Here is a 13,718-nt window from a genome sequence, read left to right on the forward strand (position 1 = left end):
TGAGGCGTGGCAACTCACAGCCCCAGCAATTGTCTGCGATCAGAATATTAGACTTTTGTGTCTTTCCCCTGCTCCATTGACTATTGTAGACGTCAAAGATCATAAGATACCAATCAGACCACAATGTACAATCAGACATTATTGGTTATGTAGACATACTGTGTAAATGGGAGTTGAAGGTAGATGTTGAACACTGAATAGCTACTATTCTTGTGATTACTTGAGTAACCCTGCAGCTGGTCACACATTCTAGCTGTCAACTTCATTCCCTTCAGAAAAAAATTGCTCCACCCAATTCTTGCGTAGTCTTCTTTACATCAAAAGTGCAGTAGTTTAGATGGTTTTTGGATCGAGCTAATGATCTTCAGAATTTGTGTTTGTTGTACTGGAGTTTCCCTGACGACCCACACAATTCTATCCATTTCATGGTGACACTTCACCCTACCTCTATTTCAGTTAAGTTCTCCTCCTCAACGTTACAATCATTGTCACTGTTTTACCTTTGTTGATTCCAGATCAGGGCCAGAGTCATTCTGAGTTTCTTGACCAATCCTATTTTGAGTTCTCACTCTTCCCAATCCTATCCTGCCAGATGCCATTCTACCATATTCAGCCTTCCACTGTAACCATTCCTTCAACTGGGCAATATTACCAGACAAATCCCTAAATTTGTGCTGTCTGCAATCTTGACAATGTCATGGACAAATCCTACAATATCCCAGGTCTGCAGCCAACTTCTGACTGATGATGGCTGTCCTCTGACTGACTGACTGATTTTGTAAGTATCCCTGACTGACTAACCAGCAAAATCTGGATTGATTTAGCTTGACTTCCAGTAAAACACACACCAATCTTAGTGTTACTGATGCGACTTGTCAATGAGCCTGTTTTCACATCAGGTTATGAGAATAGAACAGATGCAGGGTTGGCAAAATACCAAGCTGCTCTTCAATACTGTTCACACCCCATGTTTCAATAATGCCAAGGTATTATGTGTTTTGCCCAAAATACCAATGTTTTCTTACTCTTTTCCTTGGCATTTTGGAACATTTTATTGATTTCCTGCAAGACTCCTCAAATGTCAGAAATCATTGCTTTCGCTTTTACATCCTGTCATCAGTCACGGGCTTTACTCAACAGCATCAAATGCTTCAACAATGAACTCACATTTTGATATGTAAGTTATGTTTAATATTTTTTGAAATGTCCAATAAATGATAGCACACAAATTGTTATGTAGAAAATAAACAAAGAACTGTAGATGCTGGAAATCAGAAACAAAAACAGAAATTGCTGGAAAAAGTTTAACAGGTCTTGTAAGAGAAAGAAGAGTTAAATGTCTCATGCCCAGTGTCCCTTCTTCAAAAGTAGTTATGTAATTTAGTTGTCAAGGATTAAGACATTTTATTGACAATGTAAAATGCTACTTATTTATGTTATGTTTCTTTCAAGGTAAAAGATTATTATTACTATATTTATTTTTGAATAAAAGACAATAATCGAGGTTCTATTGGAAAATCATGCAATATTAGTGCAGGGATCCCCTGTGGCCGTTCCCCTCAATAATAAGTATACTGTTTTGGATACTTTTGGCAGGGGGTGGGGGGAGGGAGCCCTACCAGGGGAAGGCCATAGCGGACTGGTCTCTGACACTGAGCCTGGCCCTGTGGCACAGAAGAGAAGGGGGGAGAATGGGAGAGCAATTGTAGTGGGGAATTCAATAGTTAGAGGCACAGACAGGCACTTCTGTGGACACGAACGAGATGAAGGAATGGTAAGTTGCCTCCTAGGTGCTAGGGTCTGTGATGTCTTGGATCATGTCTTCAAGATCCTTAAGGGGGAGGGTGAGCAACCAGCAGTCATGGTACACATCGGTACCAATGACATAGTTAGAAAAAGGACTGAGAATGTGAAAAACGAGTATAGGGAGTTAGAACATAGAACATAGAACATAGAAAAGTACAGCACAGTACAGGCCCTTTGGCCCACGATGTTGTGCCGTGGAATAATCCTAATCCAAAAATAAAATAACCTAACCTACACTCCCCTCAATTCACTGCTGTCCATGTGCATGTCCAGCAGTCGCTTAAATGTCACGAATGACTCTACTTCCATGACTACCACTGGTAAACTATTCCATGCGCTCACAACTCTCTGGGTGAAGAACCTCCCTCTGATGTCTCCTCTATACCTTCCTCCTAACACCTTAAAACTATGACGCCTCGTGGCAGTCAATCCTGCCCTGGGGAAAAGTTTCTGGCTATTGACTCTATCCATGCCTCTCATTACCTTGTACACCTCGATCAGGTCACCTCTCTTCCTCCTTCTCTCCAGAGAGAAAAGTCCGAGCTCAGTCAACCTCTCCTCGTAAGTCAAGACCTCCAGTCCAAGCAGCATCCTGGTAAGCCTCCTTTGCACCCTCTCCAAAGCCTCCACATCTTTCCTATAATAGGGCGACCAGAACTGGACACAATATTCCAAGTGTGGTCTCTCCAGGGTTTAGTAGAGCTGCAGCATAACCTCATGGCTCTTAAACTCGATCCCCCTGTTAATGAAAGCCAAAACACCATCTGCTTTCTTAACAAACTTATCCACCTGGGTGGCAATTTTGAGGGAGCTATGCACTTGAACACCAAGATCCCGCTGTTCTTCCACACTGCCGAGAATCCTGCCTTTAATCCTATATTCAGCATTTAAGTTCAACCTTCCACAATGCATCACCTCGCATTTATTCAGGTTGAACTCCATCTGCCATTTCTCAGCCCAGCTCTAGGTTGGAAGTTGAAGTCTAGAACAAACAGGGTAGTTATCTCTGGATTACTACCAGTGCCACGTGATAACGAGGTAAGAAATAGGGAGAGAGTACAGCTAAACATGTGGCTACAGGGCTGGTGTAGGATGGAGGGCTCCCATTATGTGGATAACTGAAGCACGTTTTGAGGAAGTTGGGACCTGTACAGTGAGGATGGGTTGCACTTGAACTGGAAGGGCACAAATATCCTGGGAGGGAGGTTTGCTTGAGCTTTACGGGATGGTTTAGACTAGATTGGCAGGGGGTGGGAAACGGGATTTGTAATTCAGAGGATGAGGTATTCAGCCTTCCAACAGACACAACAGAGAGTGAGGTTGTTAATAATGAAATGCGGTTGATGGAGTGTAATTGTGGATGCAGGGATGGTTTGAGATGTGTATACTTCAATACTAGAAGTATCAGAAATAAGGCAGATGACTTAAAGCATGGGTCAGCACTTGGAACTATGATGTAGTGGCCATTTCAGAAACTTGGGTAACTCAGGGACAGGAATTATTGTTGGAAGTTCTGGGATTTAGATGCTTTAAAAGAAATAGGGAGGGTGGAAAAAGAGGTGGGGGAGTGGCATTGTTAGTCAGGGCTGGTATAGCAGCTACTGAGAGGCAGTTCAATAATGATATGTCTACAGAGCCAGTTTGGATTGAGGTCCGGAACAAGAAAGGAGCTGTCATTTTGTTGGGTTTTTTTTACAGACCCCCTAATAGTTGCAGAGAAGTGGAGGAGCAGATTGAGAGGCAGATATTGGAAAGGTGCAGAAGTCACAGATTGTAGTCATGCGTGACTTCAACTTTCCAAATATTGATTGGAAACATTTTAGTTGTAATATTTTAGATGGAGCGGCATTTGTCCAATGCATTCAGGAAGGATTCCTTGTAGACAGACCAACACAAGGAGAGACCACTTTGGATTTGCAATGAAATTTGGATTTTGATTGGCTTGGCAATCAACCAGGCCAAGTGTCAGACCTGTTGGTAGGAGACCGTTTTGCAACAGTCATGCAAGGGGATAGCTACATACAACAGGGTAAGGTTTATAATTGGGGGAAGGGTAATTACAATTCTGTTAGGCAAGAATTGGGTAACATAAAATGGGAACAGACGCTACCAGGGAAAAGCACTATAGAAATGTGGAGATTGTTTAAGGAATGCATACTGCATGTGCTTGATATGTTTGTCCTTAGGAGGCAAGGAAGATGCAGTCAAGTGAGGAAGCCTTGGTTCTCGAGAGAGTTCGAATGTGTGATTGAGAGGAAGAAGGATGCTTATGCAAGGTTTAGGAAACAAGGATCGGAAAAGACTCTAGAGGGATACAAGTTATCCAGGAAGGACCTGAAGAAAGGGCTTAGGGTAGCTATAAGGGAGCATGAGAAAACCTTGGCAGATAGAATCAAGGAAAACTTCAAGGCTTTTTACACTTAGGTGAGGAATAAGAGAATGGCCAGAGAAAGGGCTGATCAAAGATTGTAAAGGGAATTTGTGTATGGACGCTAAAGAGATAGGAGAGGTCCTTAATGAATATGTTTTCTCAGTATTCACGACTGAGAGGGACCTAGCTGTAGAGGAGGACAGTGCGAAACAGACTGGTTGGCTAGAGGAGCTCGATGTTAGTAAAGAAGATCTACTAGGAATTTTGAGGAACTTGAAGACAGATAAGTCGGTAGTAGGTTTGCCAAATTTAGGTACATTTAAGTTGTCATTGGATAAGTATATGGACGTACATGGAATAGTGTAGGTTAGATGGGCTTCAGATTGGTATGACAGGTCGGCACAACATCGAGGGCCGAAGGGCCTGTACTGTGCTGTAACGTTCTATGTTCTATGTTATGTTTAAGTCCCCTGGGCCTGATGGGATTTATCCAAACATTGTATGGGAAGTAAGGGAAGAGATCACAGGGCTGTTGGTGATGATCTTTTCGTCCTCACTGGCCATGAGGTATAGTGCCAGAAGATTGGAGAGAGGCAAACATCATTCCCTTGTTCAAAAAAGGGAATAGGGATAACCCCAGAAATTACAGGACAGTTAGTCTTATGTCAGTGATGGGCAAATTATTGGAAAGGGCCCTGAGAGATAGGATTTAAGATCGCTTGGAAAGGCACAGTTTGATTTATGATAGCCAGCATGGATTTGTGAGGGGTAGATCATGCCTCATAAACCTTATTGAATTCTTTGGAGTGATGACTGAACACGTAGATGAAGGTAGAGCAGTGGATGTGGTATACATTGATATGAGTAAGGCATTTGGTAAGGTTCCCCATGGTAGGCTTATGCAGAAGGTAAGGAGGCATGGGATAGGGGGACATGTGACAGACTGGATTCAGAATTGGCTGACCCTTAGGAGACAAAGGGTGTAGTTGACAGAAAATATTCAGCATGGAGCTCAGTTACGACAGGTCTACCACAAGGGTCTGTTCTGGGTTGTCTTCTATTTGTGATTTTTCCAAATGATTTGGATGAAGGATTCGAAGGGTGGATTAGTAAGTTCGTGGGCGATATGAAGTTGGGCCATTATGGATAGTATGGAGGGCCGTTCTAGGTTACAAAACCATATTGATAGGACGCAGAGCTGGGCTGAGAAGTGGCAGATGGAGTTTCACCCTGAAAAGTGTGAGGTGATTCATTTTGGAAGGACAAACTTAAAAGCAGAATACAGGGTAAACAGAAAGATTCTTGGCAGTGTGAAGGTTCAGAGGGATCTTGGAGTTCATGTCCACAGTTTCCTGAAAGCTGCCACCCAGGTGGATAGAGTTGTTAAGAAGGTGTATGGTGTGTTAGCTTTCTTTAATAGAGGGATTGAGTTCAAGAGCTGTGAAGTTATGCTCCAACTATACAAAATCCTGGTTTGGCTACATCTGGAGTATTGTGTCCAGTTTTGGTCGCCTCATTACAGGAAAGATGTGGAAGCATTGGAAAAGGTGCAGAGGAGATATACCAGGATCTTGACTGGAATGAAGATAAGGTCTTATGAAGAAAGTTGAGGGAGGTCGGGCTTTTCTCTTTAGAATGATGAAGGATGAGAAGTGATTTGATAGAGGTGTACAAAAGATCAGAGGCATAGATAGAGACCTTTTCCTAGGGTAGAGGTAGCTCTTACAAGGGGGCATGGTTTTAAAGTGAGTGGAGGTAGATCTAGGGGAGACGTCAGAGTTAGGTTCTTTATTCAGAGAGTGGTCGGGGTGTGGAATGCGTTGCCAGAGAGGGAAGTGGAGTTGGCCTCATGAGGGGCATTTAAGCGGCTATTAGTTAGGCATATGGATGATAGTATAACGTAGGTGTGGAGGCTTGATAGACCTTAGGATTAGGATAAAAGTTTGGCACAACAAACTGGGCCAAAGGGCCTGTACTGTGCTGTACTGTTCTATATTCTATTAAATTTCTGGCTTTTTTAAATATTTGAGAATCAAAAGGCAATCTCACAAATACATAAAAGTTAGGGCAGATGTTACATTCTCAAGACGATGGCATGTAGCAGCTGCTAAAGAGGTAGATTGTGCATCAAAAACCAAAAATTATGTCCACTGATTGGCAGCTGGAGGCCATCATTACAACACTGTACATGGGGAAAAATCAACCGAATAACAAGCCTGGAAGTAACAGGCATGTAATTTAAGTAAGGGATTAGTTTAAAGTTTACAGTACGCAGAAGGATAATTCCAGTCATAATTCATAACATAAATACTATTAGCTGAATTGATGTAAAGAGACTACATGCATAAGAAATGAATTCTATTTAACAATGCTCCTTTCATTATCCAAACGTATTTCACGTTATGTCCTAAAAATATCTAAAATTACAATTGAATTTATTATGAGCTGCCTTTTTATTAACTATCAATATTTCATGGCTGTAATTAATTGTGCTTGTTTGTACCATTTCGAGTAAAAGAACATGAAAGTGTATTGGTGATAGTGTATTGACTGGGTTTCAGAGCAAGTAGCTGTTAAATAAATAAAATGTACTCTGGAGATTCCTGAACTAATAACAATGGACAGTTTACTGTGAAGGTATGTAAGCAGGTTCTGCTGATGTGAATCCCTGACTTTTAATATGTGTTTATGTAAGACAATAGTAAATCTCTGAACAGTCCTGGCAGTAACTGGAACATGCTACTTCTGGTGATTACAGAATTAATTGGCTTTTAGACCTGTCTAATACATTACATAAATGAAGCATCATTTTGAATGACGTAATTACTTTGTACTAATAATGATCACACATTTCTTGTGTAAAACACAAGTGTATAATGCCAACTGTAGAAAGCCGAATGACTTGAACAACAAAGTAAATTTATAATAATATATCTCCACAACATTTAATGGCAGTGCATGAATGCTGTGACTATTCAAGTATGTTCATCAGGACAGTACCTTCTCCTGGCAGTAATTATACAACACATATAACACATATCCTGTAGCGTTGACAAACATACTCCAATCTTTTTCATTACATTCAGAGCAAGTTGAAATTTCTCAAGGTATTGAGAAGTGATAAGGAACTTGGTGCAATAGAGGACAAGGATTGGAATGAGTGTTACACAAACCTAAAACCAGTCAAGGAAGAAAGAGGGTAGCAAAATCCAAAAAACTGAACAACTAGTTGGAGCAAAACTAAGTTAGAGCTAGCCCAAAGCTAAAATTATCTTCAAGCTGTGATGCGAATTGTTGCAAATTTGTAATTCTCAGCACAGATGACTTATTGTAAAGGTTTGATTGTCTTGTGTTTCTGTTGAAATGATAATTTTCTTGTGTTACGCACACAATTAATCTGATTAACACTTATTTGGAACATGATAGCTCTATCTGATATTTGTTTTAATAAGTTGCATGTTGTCCATGAGATGACTGCCTCCATACTGAGAGTTTTTCTGCTCTGATACATTGGTGCAACTTGAGCATGCTATCCCGCATAGTTTTCTGAAGCCTGCACTGAAATGCAATGTGATTGATGGATTGCAATGGTTCAAGGAGACAGCTTATGATAACTTTCTAAGGGGTGATAAAGAATGTACGACAAATACTCGCCTTGCCAGTGATTCTCACATCCTCAGCAATGATTTCAAAAAAAACCTATTTCAAGGCTAACATTCTGGCTTTCAAACTTGACTAGCTGATGCAATATTCTCTCTCAGCTCCATGGCCGCTCCAAGGATCCATACATGGCAATCAGGAAGGTAACACATTCCGTTTTAGTTTCTCCAGCTGCTGCCTTGGACATCCGCTCAATGGCTGGAGAAGTTAGAGGGAAAGTAGCTTAAAGCTTCTGGTTTTGTTGTTCTTTTAAATATCCATTTTGATTTAATTTAACTAATCTATCTTTGATAAGTTTTTAGACACTCTTACAGTTTCTGACAGATATTGTTATTTTCTTTTTGACAGAATGTAAAGGGAATTGTTCTCAAAATGGAAACAGTCCCATTGCTTAGGAGGGGCACTAGCAGCAAATCCACATAGATTGACGTTTGCACAGAGAACCAGAGGTAGTTGTGTCTGCTGTAGAAAAATTTTAAAGTGGAAAGGGCTACTCAAGGTGATAACGAAGTTACTGGGTACATCTGGAAATCTTTGTATCTGCTTTTTGTCACTTCACCAGGGAGCCAGCCTAGCAAATTTGCCTCTCCTGCTGTCAGAACATTAAGTCTTCTCTGTGTTTGAACAACTCTGTCTGCAGCATTAAAAGTCACAAATGAACTTCTACTGAACTGGTGTTTTTCAGGTTGTATTAGGAGATCTCTGCCAGCTCAAATGCAATGAATGTGCTTTGCCATTGCTTATGTCAGGCCATTAATTCACTGTTGGCTGGAAGAAACTAATCATCACTTTATAAGCATAGTGAGCAGCAGTTCCATTTTGCTTTTGGAAAGGAATCATTCTAAAGAGTACGAGACCTCCTGATTAGAACCAGTGCAGATATGTTCGCTGTCTAAAGGCATGCTGTTTTAGTTTTAGACATGTATGTTCAGACTTTCCTAGAAAAATGAGGAAGATTGAGTAAGGAATGCTGAAGGCATATAATCCTTTAAAAAAAGTCTTGAAACCGTTAAACAAAATGTGAACAAAGCCCCCTTCCAAGAAAAATGTTTTGGATCTTTTGAAATGCAGCCAAGCATTCATAATGGTTCAACTTTTTTTTAATGCCCGATGAAATCTAAACAATGCTGTCCATTGAAACATCAAAATCAGATTGCTGTTTTTTTTTAAAACTATAAGAGATGTTCTGTCAATCAACGTAGTCCAGGAGCAAGTTTTTTTTATCTAAGTGAAAGCCACCAAAGGATTTTTTTTTAAATTTAAAAGGAATATGAGCATTTAAAATACTCTAACTTTTATAGTGAAGAGCCCAAATAGTGTTTTCTCAAGTTTTGAGTACGTAAGAAAATATTTCCACATTGATCAAAGCAATGGTCAAGTTATATTTGCAAGACAAAGTTCTATAATCAATCACTGCAGTAAAAACACATCTAATTTAGGCTAATTAATTTTTCTGAAGAAGGTCTCGACCTGAAACGTCAGTTTTCCTGCTCCTCTGATGTTGCTTGGCCTGCTGTGTTCATCCACCTTGTTATCTCAGATCCTCCAGCATCAGCAGTTCCTACTATCTCTAATTTAGGCTAGTTTTGTTGATGTTGTTGTCCTTCAAGCTTCATTCCAAGTTTGTTTCGCACTCCAAGAGCCCAACATTCGACAAACATAGAACTGGTAAATCTCTTCTGTGGAGTTACGATACTATGCCAGGAGCAAATAAAACCCCATGTAGTCGATAGACACAATAATCTTGTATTAGCTAGCTTGATCGCACGTGGAATCATTTGCTTTAAGTCTGCTGGGCTGAATTTGTTGATCTTCTCTCTCCCTCCGATAATCCATTCATTTTCAGCTGATCAAAAATCTGAAACAATGAATTCACAATCTCACACTTTTTATAACCATGCAAAATTTGTTTTAAGGTGATTGGAGGAAGGTATGGGGAGATGTCAGAGGTAGATTCTTTACACAAAGTGTGGTGGGCGTGTGGAATGCGCTGCCGGCAGTGGTAGTGGAGTCAGATACTTCAGAGACTTTTAAGCGACTCTTGGATAGGCACTTGGAGGATACTAAGATGTAAGGTATGCAGGGCAGATTGATCTTAGAAAGATAACGGGTCAGTACAACATCGTGGGTTAAAAGGCCTTTGCTGAGTTGCACTGTTCTCTGATCTTATTCTATGTTCTAAAACGTGTGACTTTTTTTAATGCAGCAAGAATATATAAAAAAGTCAGCATCATAAAATTTGCTATGCTAGGATCTGCTCTGAGAATCCCAAAATATAAAGCTATTATGCACAGTAGAGCCACACATTCATTGAAATCATCTCAAGCTAGTGCTGTGATGAACAAATTGTCATTGGGTAAAGAGTGTTCACTTCCATGTCTTTGAAAGAAGTTGTCAGACCTCTTAAAAAAAAAATTAAAGTTAGTGGCTCAGTAGTTAGCATTGCTGCCTCACAGCACTAGGGACCCGGGTTCGATTCCACGCTCAGGCGACTGTCTGTGCAGAGTTTGTACATTCTCCCAGTGTCTGCGTGGGTTTTCTCTGAGTGCTCCAGTTTCCTCCCACAGTCTGAAGAAGTGCAGGTCAGGTGGATTAGCCATGATAAATTACCCATAGTGTCCAGGGATCTGTACGTTAGGTGGATTAGCTGTGGGAAATGCCGGAATAGGGTAATGGAGGTGAGTCTGGGTGGGATGCTCTTCAGAGAGTTGGTGTGTACTTGTTGGGCCAAATGGCCTGTTTCCATGCGGTAGGGATCCCATCAAAAATTTACAATATCACACCTAACTGTTAAAACAGAAAGAATAAATATGCTTTATTTAAATCAAACCATTTAATTTGAGAAATCTACACATTATTGAATATACCATATCAGTAGACAGAAATAGTGGAGGGGCTGAGGGAAGTAACAGACAAGTACAGCTGGTTCCAGAGAGAAAGAGGCATCTGAATATACAGCAACAAAAATAGAAAATGTTCCGTAACTAAAATGTGCCAATTACTTGGATGAACCTTTATCAATAGTCAACTAACCAGAGACTTAAACTCATCAAGATATACAGAACGTGAAGGCATCAGTGCAATTATTTTTAGTCAACATGATCAAACATATAATGATACGACCCATAACAAAGACATACTTTAAACAATTAGGCCCTAGATCGGAAAGCTTGTGACCCACTTAATGAGACTTACTTCAAATTTCCACGAGAGTTATTTTGTTTTGAAAAGTATTTTCAGTTTTCCTTGAAGTGGAACTCATTAGGCTTTCATTCTGTATGACTGCCTTCAGTCATAAATATTGATGCTATTTTTTCCCTTCACTTCTTGGGTATATATGATTAATGAATTTTGGCAATGATTCCCAGGTGAGTACATTTTCTAATAAAATTTCTTGAAAATATTTATTGAGATACATGCACATGAAAATTACTGCTTTGAGTTATTCATTAGGTTTCTCTCTTATGAATATTGTTAATTCTAAAATAATTGGATTGTAAAACTTGCATTTATAGTTTCACTGTATTGTACAGCACAGGAGCAGGTCCTTCAGCCCACCATATCTGGGCTGACCATGATGCCATTCTAAACAAGTCCCATCTGCCTGCACATAGTCTGTATCATTCTATTCTCTCTATGTTCATGTGTCTGTCTAAATGCCTCTGAAATGTTGCAGTAGTATCTCCTTCGACCATTTCCCCTGGCAGCGCCTTGCAGGCAACTACCACTCTCTGTGTAAAAAAAAACTTGCCTTGTACATCTTCTATAAACTCCTACTTATCATTTGATCCATAATATTTGACATTTCCAACCTGGGAAAAATACTCCGCCTATCCACCCTATCCATGCCTCTCATAAATCTCAACACTTCTAACACATTGCCCCGCAACTCCGACATTCTAACAAAAAAACATTCCAAGCTTGTCCAACCTCTCCTTATAGTTAATACAGTCCAATCCAAACAACATCCTGGTAAACCACTTTGCACCCTCTCCAAAGCCTCCACATTCTTCCTATCGTGCAGTGACCAGAACTGCACACAAAACTTCAAATGTGGTCCAGGGGAAGGTTTATACAGCTGCAACATGGCTTGCCAACTTGCTCTGGCCAATGAAGGCAAGCATGCCATCTGTCTTTTTTAGCACCTTTCTGCCTCCTATCTTCTGCTTAGTTGAGTCCAACTGTCTTGCCAACTGATCCATGCAATTCAGAGATAATGGGAACTGCAGATGCTGGAGAATCCAAGATAATAAAATGTGAGGCTGGATGAACACAGCAGGCCAAGCAGCTTCTCAGGAGCACAAAAGCTGACGTTTTGGGCCTAGACCCTTCATCAGAGAGGGTCATTGCATGATCCATGCAATTGTCTGACTGTTGAAATAAACTTTCTCACATTCTCAATTGTGTTCTGGAAAATTGCAGTTCACTGGGCACTAACATAGTAATTGATATTAAATGTTCTGTGATCTCAATATCAGTAAAGCTGAAATTATAGGTGGTGATCCCACACTTGTCGCTGTTATCCTCTTATAAGTCATCAACATCAGTAAAGGTAGCTGCATGTGTTCAAGTTAGCTGCATTGCTCATTCTTGTTCTCAGCATTTGCGCCCTGCCACAAGCTTTGCTGGGTTTTATCCTCAGATCTATTTTTGTTGATGAAAAAAGTATTTTCAGAGCTACTAATGACATATTTCACATTGAGTTATGCAATTGGCAATATGTTTTGAGATTTCTTTCCACCACACTGCTGAATGAATCCCGGCTGTATATGTGGTCATGCTTAATTGTCTCCAGTAACCTTTCCAATAAATTTCCTGAAGGGAAGCTGTAATTGGGCATCTATCATTGTGAAATACCGTTGATGTTCCAAGTATGTGTTCTTTGCAAACTACCTGGACAATTGGTCTGGTCATCATTCAATACTGCAAAATGGTAAAATTACTATTGCTCTTTCCAAATGTAGTTAAGACTCTCCTAATGGCTGGCCACAATTTCTTAGAGTGATAGAGCCACACAATATGAAAACAGATGCTTTGATCCAAACAGTCCATGGTGAACATAATCTCAAACTCAAATAGTCCCACCTGCCTGATCCTGGCTGATATCCTCCAAGCCTTCCCTATTCAAGTACTTATCCAAAGGTCTTTTATGTGTTGCAATTGTATTCACATCAACCACTTTCTCAGGAAGCACATTCCACACGAGACACCCTCTGTGTGAAAAAATGTTCCCCAATGTCTTTTTAAAGTTTTTCTCCTTTCACCTTAAAATGTGCCACCCCACTGAGTCTTGAAACTCCCCCACCCTAAGGAAAAGACTCTATCTATACCCCTCATTACTACATAAACTTCTATAAGGCCATGTCTCAATCTCCAATGATCCAGACAAAAAAGTCGCAGCCTACTATGCCATATGAACAAATGTGTTTCATGCCATTATAAAGATCTTCAACAGATGATGAGCCAATGGGCTAGGAATGCCTAAAATATCCTTTATAGGATGCCAATTGACCAATTGCTTGCTAACAGCTTGTTTCTGGACCATTCTGAGGAAGGGTCACCGGACCCGAAGTGTTAAATATGTTTTCTCCTCCACAGATGCTGCCAGACCTGCTGGGCTTTTCCAGCAACTTTGGTTTTGTTTCTGGACCAGCTGCTGTCTTGAAACCAATGGGACTCTTTCAACCATCTTATGGACATTGAGGTCGAAAGTGAGGAGTACGAACTAGGTAAACAGTTTCAACTGTCTGACACTCAGTGTTTTGCAGTATCACTTGTAGCCTATCCTCTTAATTCTTATTCCATCTACATCACATACGCTCATCTATTTTGGCTTCTTAAGCCATGGTAATTGGTCTAATAGGATATGAACCTCGGCCCT

Source organism: Stegostoma tigrinum, chromosome 3, assembly GCF_030684315.1.
Source record: "Stegostoma tigrinum isolate sSteTig4 chromosome 3, sSteTig4.hap1, whole genome shotgun sequence".
Classification (NCBI taxonomy): domain Eukaryota; kingdom Metazoa; phylum Chordata; class Chondrichthyes; order Orectolobiformes; family Stegostomatidae; genus Stegostoma; species Stegostoma tigrinum.